At 53.7% G+C, this 16063-nt stretch overlaps 1 pseudogene; it reads right to left on the reverse strand.

Annotated features, from left to right (window-relative positions):
• Positions 1 to 16063, reverse strand: part of LOC129854951 (very-long-chain 3-oxoacyl-CoA reductase-A-like) — a 79991-nt pseudogene that overhangs the window by 13019 nt on the left and 50909 nt on the right.

The raw sequence follows: 16063 nt of genomic DNA on the forward strand, positions 1-16063 counted from the left end.
GGCGAGAAGACGCAGTATACTAAACACCATCACCCCAGTATACTAAACACCATCACCCCAGTATACCAAACACCATCACCCCAGTATACCAAACACCATCACCCCAGTATACTGAACACCATCACCCCAGTATACCGAACACCATCACCCCAGTATACCGAACACCATCACCCCAGTATACCGAACACCATCACCCCAGTATACTAAACACCATCACCCCAGTATACCAAACACCATCACCCCAGTATACCGAACACCATCACCCCAGTATACTGAACACCATCACCCCAGTATACCGAACACCATCACCCCAGTATACTGAACACCATCACCCCAGTATACTAAACACCATCACCCCAGTATACTGAACACCATCACCCCAGTATACTAAACACCATCACCCCAGTATACTGAACACCATCACCCCAGTATACTGAACACCATCACCCCAGTATACTAAACACCATCACCCCAGTATACTGAACACCATCACCCCAGTATACTGAACACCATCACCCCAGTATACTGAACACCATCACCCCAGTATACTAAACACCATCACCCCAGTATACTAAACACCGTCACCCCAGTATACTAAACACCATCACCCCAGTATACTAAACACCGTCACCCCAGTATACTAAACACCGTCACCCCAGTATACTGAACACCGTCACCCCAGTATACTGAACACCGTCACCCCAGTATACTGAACACCGTCACCCCAGTATACTGAACACCGTCACCCCAGTATACTAAACACCGTCACCCCAGTATACTGAACACCATCACCCCAGTATACTGAACACCATCACCCCAGTATACTGAACACCGTCACCCCAGTATACTGAACACCGTCACCCCAGTATACTGAACACCATCACCCCAGTATACTGAACACCATCACCCCAGTATAACCCCAGTTACTGAACACCATCACCCCAATTACTGAACCAGGGAACTCGACTGGTCTTGAATGGGAGACTCAATAGGAATCAAGCTACACTGTCGCATGGGCCAACTACCACGTCTTGCCTGGGAGAGAGACCTGTCGCACGGGCCGGCCGACTACCACGTCTTGACTGGAGAGAGAGACCTGTTGCATGGGCCGGCCAACTACCACGTCTTGCCTGGGAGAGAGAGACCTGTCGCATGGGCCGGCCGACTACCACGTCTTGCCTGGGAGAGAGAGACCTGTCGCACGGGCCGGCCGACTACCACGTCTTGCCTGGGAGAGAGACCTGTCGCATGGGCCGGCCGACTACCACGTCTTGCCTGGGAGAGAGACCTGTCGCATGGGCCGACTACCACGTCTTGCCTGGGAGAGAGACCTGTCGCATGGGCCGGCCGACTACCACGTCTTGCCTGGGAGAGAGACCTGTCGCATGGGCCGGCCGACTACCACGTCTTGCCTGGGAGAGAGAGACCTGTCGTATGGGCCGGCCGACTACCACGTCTTGCCTGGGAGAGAGACCTGTCGCATGGGCCGGCCGACTACCACGTCTTGCCTGGGAGAGAGACCTGTCGCACGGGCCGGCCGACTACCACGTCTTGCCTGGGAGAGAGAGACCTGTCGCACGGGCCGGCCGACTACCACGTCTTGCCTGGGAGAGAGACCTGTCGCATGGGCCGACTACCACGTCTTGCCTGGGAGAGAGACCTGTCGCATGGGCCGGCCGACTACCACGTCTTGCCTGGGAGAGAGACCTGTCGCATGGGCCGGCCGACTACCACGTCTTGCCTGGGAGAGAGAGACCTGTCGTATGGGCCGGCCGACTACCACGTCTTGCCTGGGAGAGTGAGACCTGTCGCACGGGCCGGCCGACTACCACGTCTTGCCTGGGAGAGAGAGACCTGTCGCACGGGCCGGCCGACTACCACGTCTTGCCTGGGAGAGAGAGACCTGTCGCACGGCCCGGCCGACTACCACGTCTTGCCTGGGAGAGAGAGACCTGTCGCACGGGCCGGCCGACTACCACGTCTTGCCTGGGAGAGAGAGACCTGTCGCACGGGCCGGCCGACTACCACGTCTTGCCTGGGAGAGAGAGTCCTGTCGCATGGGCCGGCCAACTACCACGTCTTGCCTGGGAGAGAGAGTCCTGTCGCATGGGCCGACTACCACGTCTTGCCTGGGAGAGAGAGGCCTGGGAGAGAGAGACCTGTCGCATGGGCCGGCCAACTACCACGTCTGGGTTTTTACTACTACTCTAAAACAAAGGGCCCAATGACAAGGGTTCTCCAACTCAACATGGAACTCTGTGCGTGTGTGTGGAACTGAGTAGTAGCCTGGGAACCACTGCTCTCCTGCGTTTTTCTATAGAGGAAATGAAATAATGGGCCCATGCAGGAAACTCACCTTCTCTGCATAGACTTTCCCGATTCAGTCTGTGGCTCCCGTCACAACTGGAGATGAAGAAAGAGAGAGAGAAAAAAAGGGGAGAGATCAGTACAGAGGGACCAGTACAGGTTCTCATAACATTTCAGCCGGGTGCCAAATCACCATACACCACACTTCAAACTGTATGGACTGCTAACATATATGAAATATATGGGAATATATGACATAGCCAATATATTGGGGTCTAACATACTGAACAAAAATAACTGCCACATACAACTATTGCTACGATTTTACTGAGTTAAAGTTCATATAAGGATATCGGTTAAATGAAATGAATTAGTTAGGTCCTAATCTATGGATTTCACAAGACTGGGCAGGGGTGCAGCCATGGGTTAGCCTGGGAGGGCACAGGCCCACCCACTGCGGAGCCAGGCCCAACCAGTCAGAGGTTTTCCCCACAAAAGGGCTTTATTACAGACAGAAATACTCCTCAGTTTCATCAGCCGTCCAGGTGGCTGGTCCCAGATGATCCCGTAGGTGAAGGAGCTGGATGTGGAGGTCTTGGGCTGACATGGTTAAATGTGGTCTGTGGTTGTGAGGCTGGTTGGACATACTACCAAATTCTCAAAAATGATGTTGAGGCGGCTTATGGCAGCGTAATTAACATTCAATTCTCTGGCAACCGCTCTGGTGGACATTCCTGCAGTCAGCATGCCAATTGCACACTCCCTCAAAACCTGAGACATCTGTGGCATTGTGTTGTGTAACGAAACTGCACATTTTAGTGGCCTTATTGTCTCCAGCACAAGGTGCACCTGGGTAATGATCATGCTGTTTAATCAGCTTCTTGATATGCCACACCTCTTAGGTGGATGGATTATCTTGGCGAAGGAGAAATACTCACTAACAGGGATGTAAGTAAATTTGTGCACAACATTTTAGAGAAATAAGCATATGGAAAATGTCTGAGATCTTTTATTTCAGCTCATGAAACATGTGACCAACACTTTATATTTTTGTTCAGTATGCATTAACATGAAGTGTCCTCTTGCAATTCCTGTCAAGGCTTTCAAAAGAAACTCATTACAGAGAAAATTCCTTTGTTTTAGCTAAAATGTGACGCCATAATTTCTGGTCAGACTGCTTTTCGGATGATCAAAACAGCAACACAGAGTTTCCACAGTACTGGAGCCTTCACAGGTAGTGTATGGCAATCGGTTCAAATAGAACATCTGTGCCAACAGCAAATCAGTCAAGGAGACACACCCCACAACGTTATTAATCCACATGACAACGGACAAACGCGGTACTGAAAGAAGAAAATAAGTAGTATAAATTCTACAACATTATCAATAAGCTACGCTGACTCATTTTAAAATGAGGCTTCTTGACAATGGTCTTTACAGTTGGCTGAAGAGATATTCTTTGTTATAACCACTTGTTTTATAGAACTAAAGACAGTGGAGCCCAAGCAGGATAGATGGATGTACAAGGAGTCCGGGCTGATGTTCTAGTGACATTCTCTGCTCTCCTTGTCAGGAGGGAGCATGGCTATTTTTAGCCAGCTTCTGCCCTTCACCCCTAGTCCCTGCCTGACTGATCAACACACACACACCTCTCTACCCAAAGCCATCAGATTCAGGATGTTCAGGGTGGGAAGTGGGTACCAATGCTTACTATTACCCTACCCCAAACCATCATGCACCATGACAGGCACTGTAGCAGAGGAACTAACCCACAGATGAAAGATTCATACAGGCAGTAGCCATTATTATCTAGCACTGAGCTGGAGAGAGAGGGGGGGGGGGGGGGGGGGGTGATGACGAACAAGAAGCACAAGAGAGGGAGGGAGAGCAGGGATCCTAGGGGTGGCTAAAAATAGAAAGAGCAGAATAATGAGAAGAGGGAGAGAGAAAGTGAACAAAGGAGGGAGAGTGCAGCACAAAGTGAAAAGAGAAGCAGATTCCCTGGCCATCTTAAGAATTAAAACACTCCTTGGCAGAAAAGCATCAATGGGCAACTGACTGCATCACATCAGGTTGACAAAAAAAAAAAGACAACAAAAAAAAGGGGAGTCTGGGGGATGAGAGGAGGAGGGTATTCACAAGATGGAGAGGAGGAGGGTATTCACAAGATGGAGAGAGAGAAAGAAACACCATGTTAACAGATCAGTCCATCCCTCTACAGGAAAAACAGACAGAGTGAGACAGAGTGAGAATTCATGGCTCCCTGAAATGATGCAACGTATATTGATCTCATGTCTCAACGTATAGGTTGCACATCAGTGAGTGTGGCATGATAGTACATCTGAAATGTAACTTTATCACTTAAAATGGTGGGTCGCTTTTGACCAGGGTTCCAATAGGGTAGCAACTGCTAGCGACTGGAACGAGTTCCAACACTCAAACTGGACAGTTTTATCTCAATCTCTTCATTCAAAGATTCAAATCATGGACACTCTTACTGACAGTTGTGGCTGCTTTGTGTGATGTATTGTTGTCTCTACCTTCTTGCCCTTTGTGCTGTTGTCTGTGCCCAATAATGTTTGTACCCTGTGTTGCTACCATGCTGTGTTGTCATCTTAGGTCTCTTTTATGTTGTGTTGTCTCTTGTCGTGATGTGTGTTTAGTCCTATATTTTTCATTAATTTAATTTTGTATTTTTAATCCCAGCTCCCATCCCCGCATGAGGCCTTTTGGTAGGCCGTCATTTTAAATAAGAATTTGTTCTTAACTAGTTAAATAAAAGGTTAAATAAACGTAAAAAATACCTAGGTAGCACACCCTAGGGAATAGGAGCCATTTCAGATCTATTCATAGACTGCAATAGGGATTAGGGGCCATTTCATATTCATTCATGGACTGCTATAGGGAATAGGGGCCATTTCATATTCATTCATGGACTGCTATAGGGAATAGGGGCCATTTCAGACCTATTCATAGCCTGCCCCATTGTGTTGTACTCTTGTAAAATGGAATAAAACAATAGATCAAAAAGATGCTGGAAAATCATTCATTCAACATTTCCACTCATAGACCCAGAAAGGAACATTGTGTCCAAACTTCTCATTGTTAAAATTCAGTCACACACACACCAGGGCTACAAGAAGAATGGTTAATTCGCCTCACGTGAGGCGAGAGTTACGTCGGTGACAATCCTCACACAAAAGGGGCTACGCAAGCAGCCATGAGTGACATCACAGCAGCTGACACTTCTCTACTGGGAGGACAGGAACACAATGACAACCAATGTGGGGGGAGGGGTTACTGTGTGTGTGTGTGTGTATCCATAGAGCCCTTTTTAGCGTTGAATTGAAATGTAGAACGGCGCAAATGTTTCACTCCCATCTCATCTACCTTCAAGACCCCAAAAATTATCCTAAATGCAATTTTGGCTCAATGATGCCCCGAGCGGGGAGGGCATCAGTTGCACTCAGCGCAGAGTGCTGCACATTACGTAGCCGAGGTAGCTGCTGTATATCGACGTTCCCTCCCTCGGCCACACAGCGGAGCTGCCCCCGCCTGCCTACCGCAACAAGCTGAGCTCTTCCCTCTACAGACCCCCTATGGCTGCCCAGTCGCATCGAGCAACATGGAAAACACATAGGGTCTCATGAAACTGAAAACACATACTGTATAGCCTAGAGCCTCATGCAACAGAGATTATTTAGACCTTTGTCAAGGAATTGACACTGAAAAAGGGAGGGAGATAGAAAACCACCTAGTATGGCTGATATCGTGTCTGCACTCAGCAATGCATTCTCCCCAACGGAAGACCCATAGGAGCAGTGTGTGAAACCTTATTTTAGTCTCCTATTGCAGCACAGTTCATGGCTGTATACAATACAGCGCTGTAGCAAATAAAACAAATGGGTACCAAACTACAAGTGGATCCCTGTCTCTGTGACGAGAAGCGAGCCTCTCGCCTCTCGTTACGTAATCTGTCCCACCCCTCTCCCTCCCATCAACGAGCCGCCCCCTCCCGAGAGAGGAGTGTGTGGTGGGGAGGGCGAGGGCTGCAGTAGAAGATCCAACGTGCCCTCCATCCACCACCACCACCCTCTCAGACACATAGCAGGAGAAGAAGAAAGTCACATGGGCAAACAAACATAGAACAGAAGAAAAATACTGCAGAGCAAATCAGCTGAGAGAGAAAATACATGTTTTACTAAAGTCTACTTCAGAGCCACCCAGGACCAAAAATAGCATCTATATTTAGGTCCATGACGTCTCTTACTGGTCACATGCTTGTTACAAAAATCAATAGTTTATTTTTCTTCACATCTCAACTTCTCTCTCGGGGGTATGTTTGGAGAGAGGAAACTTTAGGGCAACTTGTTGCTTTCTAATCCCCCCCGTTGATGCCTAGTTAGTGCATTGAAAGAACCTATTTATTGATGTCGATCTTTAATAAAAGGGTTTCATTTAAAATGCTAACATACTGTAACTGCCGCAGATATATCAAAACAACCAGAACAGGCATTCCTTTAAGAATGGTGATACTGCAGCAGATATCAATACAACCAGAACAGGCATTCCTTTAAGAATGGTGATACTGCAGCAGATATCTAAACAACCAGAACAGGCATTCCTTTAAGAATGGTGATACTGCAGCAGATATCAATACAACCAGAACAGGCATTCCTTTAAGAATGGTGATACTGCAGCAGATATCTAAACAACCAGAACAGGCATTCCTTTAAGAATGGTGATACTGCAGCAGATATCAATACAACCAGAACAGGCATTCCTTTAAGAATGGTGTAACTGCAGCAGATATCAATACAACCAGAACAGGCATTCCTTTAAGAATGGTGTAACTGCAGCAGATATCTAAACAACCAGAACAGGCATTCCTTTAAGAATGGTGTAACTGCAGCAGATATCTAAACAACCAGAACAGGCATTCCTTTAAGAATGGTGTAACTGCAGCAGATACAGTGGGGCAAAAAAGTATTTAGTCAGCCACCAATTGTGCAAGTTCTCCCACTTAAAAAGATGAGAGAGGCCTGTAATTTTCATCATAGGTACACTTCAACTATGCCAGACAAAATTAGAAAAAAAATCCAGAAAATCACATTGTAGGATTTTTAATGAATTTATTTGCAAATTATGGTGGAAACTAAGTATTTGGTCACCTACAAACAAGCAAGATTTCTGGCTCTCACAGACCTGTAACTTCTTCTTTAATAAGAGGCTCCTCTGTCCTCCACTCGTTACCTGTATTAATGGCACCCGTTTGAACTTGTTATCAGTATAAAAGACACCTGTCCACAATCTCAAACAGTCACACTCCAAACTCCACTATGGCCAAGACCAAAGAGCTGTCAAAGGACACCAGAAACAAAATTGTAGACCTGCACCAGGCTGGGAAGCCTGAATCTGCAAAAGGTAAGCAGCTTGGTTTGAAGAAATCAACTGTGGGAGCAATTATTAGGAAATGGAAGACATACAAGACCACTGATAATCTCCCTCGATCTGGGGCTCCACGCAAGATCTCACCCCGTGGGGTCAAAATGATCACAAGAACGGTGGACAAAAATCACAGAACCACACGAGGGGGGACCTAGTGAATGACCTGCAGAGAGCTGGGACCAAAGTAACAAAGCATACCATCAGTAACGCACTACGCCGCCAGGGACTCAAATCCTTCAGTGCCAGACATGTGCCCCTGCTTAAGCCAGTACATGTCCAGGCCCGTCTGAAGTTTGCTAGAGAGCATTTGGATGATCCAGAAGAAGATTGGGAGAATGTCATATGGTCGATGAAACCAAAATATAACTTTTTGGTAAAAACTCAACTCGTCGTGTTTGGAGGACAAAGAATGCTGAGTTGCATCCAAAGAACACCATACCTACTGTGAAGCATGGGGGTGGAAACATCATGCTTTGGGGCTGTTTTTCTGCAAAGGGACCAGGACGACTGATCCATGTAAAGGAAAGAATGAATGGGGCCATGTATCGTGAGATTGAGTGAAAACCTCCTTCCATCAGCAAGGGCATTGAAGATGAAACGTGGCTGGGTCTTTCAGCATGACAATGATCCCAAACACACCCCCCGGGCAACGAAAGAGTAGCTTCGTAAGAAGCATTTCAAGGTCCTGGAGTGGCCTAGCCAGTCTCCAGATCTCAACCCCATAGAAAATCTTTGGAGGGAGTTGAAAGTCCGTGTTGCCCAGCAACAGCCCCAAAACATCACTGCTCTAGAGGAGATCTGCATGGAGGAATGGGCCAAAATACCAGCAACAGTGTGTGAAAACCTTGTGAAAACTTACAGAAAACCTTTGACCTCTGTCATTGCCAACAAAGGGTATATAACAAAGTATTGAGATAAACTTTTGTTATTGACCAAATACTTATTTTCCACCATAATTTGCAAATAAATTCATTAAAAATCCTACAACGTGATTTTATGGATTTTTTTTTTTCATTTTGTCTGTCATAGTTGAAGTGTACCTATAATGAAAATTACAGGCCTCTCATCTTTTTAAGTGGGAGAACTTGCATAATTGGTGGCTGACCAAATAGTTTTTTGCCCCAGTGTATCTAAACGACCAGAACAGGCATTCCTTTAAGAATGGTGTAACTGGAGATTCTTGAAAACAGAATTTTAAATTAAAGCCACTTAAGGTCATTCGATTTGTGTTAAATATCAAATATGACAGTCTAGAGAATTAGATATAAAATATTATTGATCACTGCATTAATGGTACGTAAGCTTATCTGCAAGACAAAAATACAACTTTAAAAAAAAAACAGTCTAGATTCAGCATGTTTCTCTGGGTACCAAGGTGCTGTAGAGAGACTTGAGATCAGACACCTCTGAAACCAAGCAGGATAGTATTATGATACTCTGTCATCAACACTTAAACTGGCGTGCCATGTCTGCCCAAGGCACAGCAACAATGAAGTATGAACACATCCCTTCAACCAACATCTATCACTCCAGTGTTTAATTGCTAATTTGTAATTATTTTGCCTCTATGGCCTATTTATTGCCTTACCTCTGTAATCTTACTACATTTGCACACACTGTATATAGACTTTTCTATTGTGTTATTGACTCTATTTGTTTATGTGTAACTCTTTGATTTTGTCGCACTGCTTTGCTTTATCTTGGCCAGGTCGCAGTTGTAAATGAGAACTTGTTCTCAACTGGCCTACCTGGTTAAATAAAAATGTGAAATAATATTTTTCTCAATAAAATAACTAAAAAAGGTGTTAAAGTTGAGACCATATGGAGACATAGGCGTCCCAATGCTCTACAGTCAAGAGATATTACCAAGGAGGTAAACAATACACAAAACTCAACTGTAGAGCCTTGCACGATGTCAACGTATGTCTCGAATGTGTCACCTATACTGAGACAACCAATACATCGGAAAAGAAGGCCAGAGGAGAGTGGGTTTAGAGTTATTGCCAAGGAGGAGGTGGTAACCATTCTGATTCCAATACCCAGAATACTCGACTGAAACTGACAGAAAAGAAAATGCTATTGATTGACAGGTTTAGAGATCAGTATTACTGAAGTATTTACGGTGCAATACATCACTCCAAAATGGGGCACTACGTCATGTGTTGTGTACACACTTGACACTGACAGATAAGTGCAACGGATGTGAAATGGCTAGCTAGTTAGCGGGTACGCGCTAGTAGCGTTTCAATCAGTTACATCACTTGCTCTGAAACCTAGATGTAGTGTTGCCCCTTGCTCTGCAAGGGCCGCGGCCTTTGTGGAGCGATGGGTAACGATGCTTCGTGGTCGACCGTTGTTGATGTGTGCAGAGGGTCCCTGGTTCGCGCCCGGGTCGGGGCGAGGGGACGTACTAAAGTTATACTGTTACATAAGGAACCGGTGCTGTGCATTTTTCGGGCCACTAAATCAACACTTATTGGGCAGTCTTCTGTAGTGAATCGTATTCAGTTCACCCCCATTACAGAACAGCTACACTGCTACAGTGGGAACGCCTAACAAAAAGACAATCGGAAAATAGTTTTGGTTCAAACCATTCAGACTGACTAAACAGGACAAGTGGACAGGAACATCACCTTGTGGGAATATTTTGTATCGTGGCGACAAAGTCTTGGTGACGGGGGGTGAAGAGAGAGAAAGACGAAAAGGAAAGAAAGAGAGAATGATTAAAAAAAAAATATCAAGAGATGGATGGAGAGATGAGAGATGCTGCTGGCTGGAGACGGAGAAGAGTGGAGGAGAGGGGGGCTGGTGGGGGGGCTTGAAATGAAGAGGTGCAGCATTCTTTACCCAGCAGCCCCGGAGCATGTTCGTCACATGAACTGCAACGCCGCTCTCTCTCTAGTACAACTCTTTCTTTCAAAACCCCCAAACACACAACCATTCACACCACTAGGGGGAAGCACATTCACAAGCATAGAGCAGACCATTCCTGAGTAACAGACACACTGGCGATACATTTCATTCACATATGTGCATGTTCCTTACAATGAACGAAACGCTGCTCTTAACCCCCCCCACCTCTCTACCGGCTCCACACCCACCACCACTACCCCCCCTCCGGCGTCTCCACACCCCCCACCCCCCCTCCAGCGTCTACACACCCCCACTACTCTACCCGCGTCTCCACCCCCCCACCATCACCCCCCCACCACTCTACCCGCATCTCCACTCCTCACACCAGCGTCTCCACCCCCCGACCATCACCCCCCCACCACTCTACCTGCGTATCCACTCCCCCGCCACTCTACCCGCGTCTTCACTCCCCCACCACTCTACCCGCGTCTCCACCCCCCGAACATCACCCCCCCACCCACGTCTCCACCCCCACCATTCTACCAGCGTCTCCACTCCCCCACCATTCTACCAGCGTCTCCACTCCCCCACCATTCTACCACCGTCTCCACCCCCCCACCCGCATCTCCACTCCCCCAACCAGTCGACCCGCGTCTCCACCCCCCCACCTGCGTCTCCACTCCCTCACCACTCTACCTGCGTCTCCACTCCCCCACCATTCGACCCGCATCTCCACCCCCCCCCGCGTCTCCACCCCCACCATTCTACCAGCGTCTCCACTCCCCCACCATTCTACCCGCGTCTCCACCCCCACCACCCGCATCTCCACTCCCCCAACCAGTCGACCCGCGTCTCCACCCCCCCACCCGCATCTCCACCCCCCCACCCGCGTCTCCACCCCCCCAACCAGTCGACCCGCGTCTCCACCCCCCCCACCCGCGTCTCCACTCCCCCAACCACTCTACCCGCATCTCCACTCCCCCACCACTCGACCCGCGTCTCCACTCCCCAACCACTCCACCCGCATCTCCACTCCCCCAAACAGTCGACCCGCGTCTCCACCCCCCCAACCAGTCGACCCGCGTCTCCACCCCCCCCACCCGCGTCTCCACTCCCCCAACCACTCTACCCGCATCTCCACTCAACCACCACTCGACCCGCGTCTCCACTCCCCCAACCACTCGACCCGCGTCTCCATCCCCCCATCCGCATCACCACTCCCCTCACCACTCTACCCGCGTCTCCACTCCCCCACCACTCTAGCCGCGTCTCCACTCCCCTATTCACTCTTCCCGCGTCTCCACTCCCCCAACCACTCGACCCGCATCTCCACTCCCCCAACCACTCTACCCGCGTCTCCACCTCCCCACCCGCGTCTCCACTCCCCCCACCACTCTACCCGTGTCTCCACTCCCCCACCACTCTAGCCGCGTCTCCACTCCCCCAACCACTCGACCCGCGTCTCCACTCCCCCAACACTCGACCCGCGTCTCCACTCCCCCAACACTCGACCCGCGTCTCCACTCCCCCAACACTCGACCCGCGTCTCCACTCCCCCAACCACTCTACCCGCGTCTCCACTCCCCCAACCACTCGACCCGCGTCTCCACCCGCCCAACCACTCGACCCGCGTCTCCACCCCCCCAACAACTCGACCCGCGTCTCCACCCCCCCAACCACTCGACCCGCGTCTCCACCCCCCCAACCACTCGACCCGCGTCTCCACCGCCCCCAACCACTCGACCCGCGTCTCCACCGACCCCAACCACTCGACCCGCGTCTCCACCGCCCCCACCACTCGACCCGCGTCTCCACCGCCCCCACCACTCGACCCGCGTCTCCACCGCCCCCACCACTCGACCCGCGTCTCCACCGCCCCCACCACTCGACCCGCGTCTCCACCGCCCCCACCACTCGACCCGCGTCTCCACTCCCCCAACCACTCTACCCGCGTCTCCACTCCCCCCACCACTCTACCCGCGTCTCCACTCCCCCCACCACTCGACCCGCGTCTCCACTCCCCCCACCACTCGACCCGCGCCTCCACTCCCCCCACCACTCTACCCGCGTCTCCACCCCCCCTACCATTCTACCCGCGTCTCCACTCCCCCACCACTCTACCCGCGTCTCCACCCCCCCACCAATCTACCTGCGTCTCCACTCCCCCCACCACGCTACCCGCGTCTCCACTCCCCCACCACTCTACCCGCGTCTCCACCCCCCCCACCAATCTACCTGCGTCTCCACTCCCCCACCACGCTACCCGCGTCTCCACTCCCCCCACCACTCTACCTGCGTCTCCACCCCCCCACCAGCGCCTCCACCCCCCCACCACTCTAACTGCGTCTCCACCCCCCCACCAGCGCCTCCACCCCCCCACCACGCTACCCACGTCTCCACCCCCCCACCACTCTAACCGCGTCTCCACCCCCCCACCAGCGCCTCCACCCCCCCACCACGCTACCCGCGTCTCCACCCCCCCACCACTCTAACCGCGTCTCCACCCCCCCACCAGCGCCTCCACCCCCCCACCACTCTAACTGCGTCTCCACCCCCCCACCAGCGCCTCCACCCCCCCACCACGCTACCCGCGTCTCCACCCCCCCACCACTCTACCCGCGTCTCCACCCCCCCACCACTCTACCCGCGTCTCCACCCCCCCACCACTCTAACCGCGTCTCCATCCCCCCACCACTCTACCCGCCCATCTACCCCCCCACCACTCTACCCGCGTCTCCACCCCCCCACCACTCTCCCTGCGTCTCCACTCCCCCACCACTCTACCCGCGTCTCCACCCCCCACCACTCTACCTGCGTCTCCACTCTCCCCGCGTCTCCACTCCCCCACCACTCTACCCGCGTCTCCACTCCCCCACCACTCTACCCGCGTCTCCACCCCCCCACCACTCGAACCGCGTCTCCACCCCCCCACCACTCGAACCGCGTCTCCACCCCCCCACCACTCGAACCGCGTCTCCACCCCCCCACCACTCGAACCGCGTCTCCACCCCCCCACCACTCGAACCGCGTCTCCACCCCCCCACCACTCGAACCGCGTCTCCACCCCCACCATCACCCCACCACCTGCGTCACCACCCCCCCCACCACTCTACCTGCGTCTCCACTCCCCCCGCGTCTCCACTCCCCCACCACTCTCCCCGCGTCTCCACTCCCCCACCACTCTACCCGCGTCTCCACTCCCCCACCACTCTACCCGCGTCTCCACTCTCCCCGCGTCTCCACTCCCCCACCACTCTACCCGCGTCTCCACTCCCCCACCACTCTACCCGCGTCTCCACCCCCCCACCACTCTACCCGCGTCTCCACTCCCCCCACCACTCTACCCGCGTCTCCACTCCCCCACCACTCTACCCGCGTCTCCACCCCCCCACCACTCTACCCGCGTCTCCACCCCCCCACCACTCTACCCGCGTCTCCACCCCCCCACCACTCTACCCGAGTCTCCACTCCCCCACCACTCTACCCGCGTCTCCACCCTCCCACCACTCTACCCGCGTCTCCACTCTCCCCGCGTCTCCACTCCCCCACCACTCTACCCGCGTCTCCACCCCCCCCACCACTCTACCCGCGTCTCCACTCCCCCCACCACTCTACCCGCGTCTCCACTCCCCCACCACTCTACCCGCGTCTCCACCCCCCCACCACTCTACCCGCGTCTCCACCCCCCCACCACTCTACCCGCGTCTCCACCCCCCCACCACTCTACCCGAGTCTCCACTCCCCCACCACTCTACCCGCGTCTCCACCCTCCCACCACTCTACCCGCGTCTCCACTCTCCCCGCGTCTCCACTCCCCCACCACTCTACCCGCGTCTCCACCCCCCCACCACTCTACCCGCGTCTCCACCCCCCCCACCACTCTACCCGCGTCTCCACTCCCCCCACCACTCTACCCGCGTCTCCACTCCCCCCACCACTCTACCCGCGTCTCCACCCCCCCACCACTCTACCCGAGTCTCCACTCCCCCACCACTCTACCCGCGTCTCCACCCTCCCACCACTCTACCCGCGTCTCCACTCCCCCACCACTCTACCCGCGTCTCCACTCCCCCACCACTCTACCCGCGTCTCCACTCCACCACCACTCTACCCGCGTCTCCACCCTCTCCCCGCGTCTCTACCCCCCCACCACCCTACCTGCGTCTCCACCCCCCCACCACCCTACCTGCGTCTCCACTCTCCCCGCGTCTCCACTCCCCCACCACTCTACCCGAGTCTCCACTCCCCCACCACTCTACCCGCGTCTCTACTCCCCCACCACTCTACCTGCGTCTCCACTCTCCACCGCGTCTCCACTCGTCTCCACTCCCCCACCACTCTACCCGCGTCTCCACTCCCCCAACCACTCTACCCGCATCTCCACTCCCCCACCACTCGACCCGCGTCTCCACTCCCCAACCACTCCACCCGCATCTCCACTCCCCCAAACAGTCGACCCGCGTCTCCACCCCCCCAACCAGTCGACCCGCGTCTCCACCCCCCCCACCCGCGTCTCCACTCCCCCAACCACTCTACCCGCATCTCCACTCAACCACCACTCGACCCGCGTCTCCACTCCCCCAACCACTCGACCCGCGTCTCCATCCCCCCATCCGCATCACCACTCCCCTCACCACTCTACCCGCGTCTCCACTCCCCCACCACTCTAGCCGCGTCTCCACTCCCCCAATCACTCTTCCCGCGTCTCCACTCCCCCAACCACTCGACCCGCATCTCCACTCCCCCAACCACTCTACCCGCGTCTCCACCTCCCCACCCGCGTCTCCACTCCCCTCACCACTCTACCCGTGTCTCCACTCCCCCACCACTCTAGCCGCGTCTCCACTCCCCCAACCACTCGACCCGCGTCTCCACTCCCCCAACACTCGACCCGCGTCTCCACTCCCCCAACACTCGACCCGCGTCTCCACTCCCCCAACACTCGACCCGCGTCTCCACTCCCCCAACACTCGACCCGCGTCTCCACTCCCCCAACACTCGACCCGCGTCTCCACTCCCCCAACCACTCTACCCGCGTCTCCACTCCCCCAACCACTCGACCCGCGTCTCCACCCGCCCAACCACTCGACCCGCGTCTCCACCCCCCCAACAACTCGACCCGCGTCTCCACCCCCCCAAGCACTCGACCCGCGTCTCCACCCCCCAACCACTCGACCCGCGTCTCCACCGCCCCCAACCACTCGACCCGCGTCTCCACCGACCCCAACCACTCGACCCGCGTCTCCACCGCCCCCACCACTCGACCCGCGTCTCCACCGCCCCCACCACTCGACCCGCGTCTCCACCGCCCCCACCACTCGACCCGCGTCTCCACCGCCCCCACCACTCGACCCGCGTCTCCACCGCCCCCACCACTCGACCCGCGTCTCCACTCCCCCAACCACTCTACCCGCGTCTCCACTCCCCCCACCACTCGACCCGCGTCTCCACTCCC

Source organism: Salvelinus fontinalis, chromosome 5 (assembly GCF_029448725.1).
Source record: "Salvelinus fontinalis isolate EN_2023a chromosome 5, ASM2944872v1, whole genome shotgun sequence".
NCBI classification, from domain to species: domain Eukaryota; kingdom Metazoa; phylum Chordata; class Actinopteri; order Salmoniformes; family Salmonidae; genus Salvelinus; species Salvelinus fontinalis.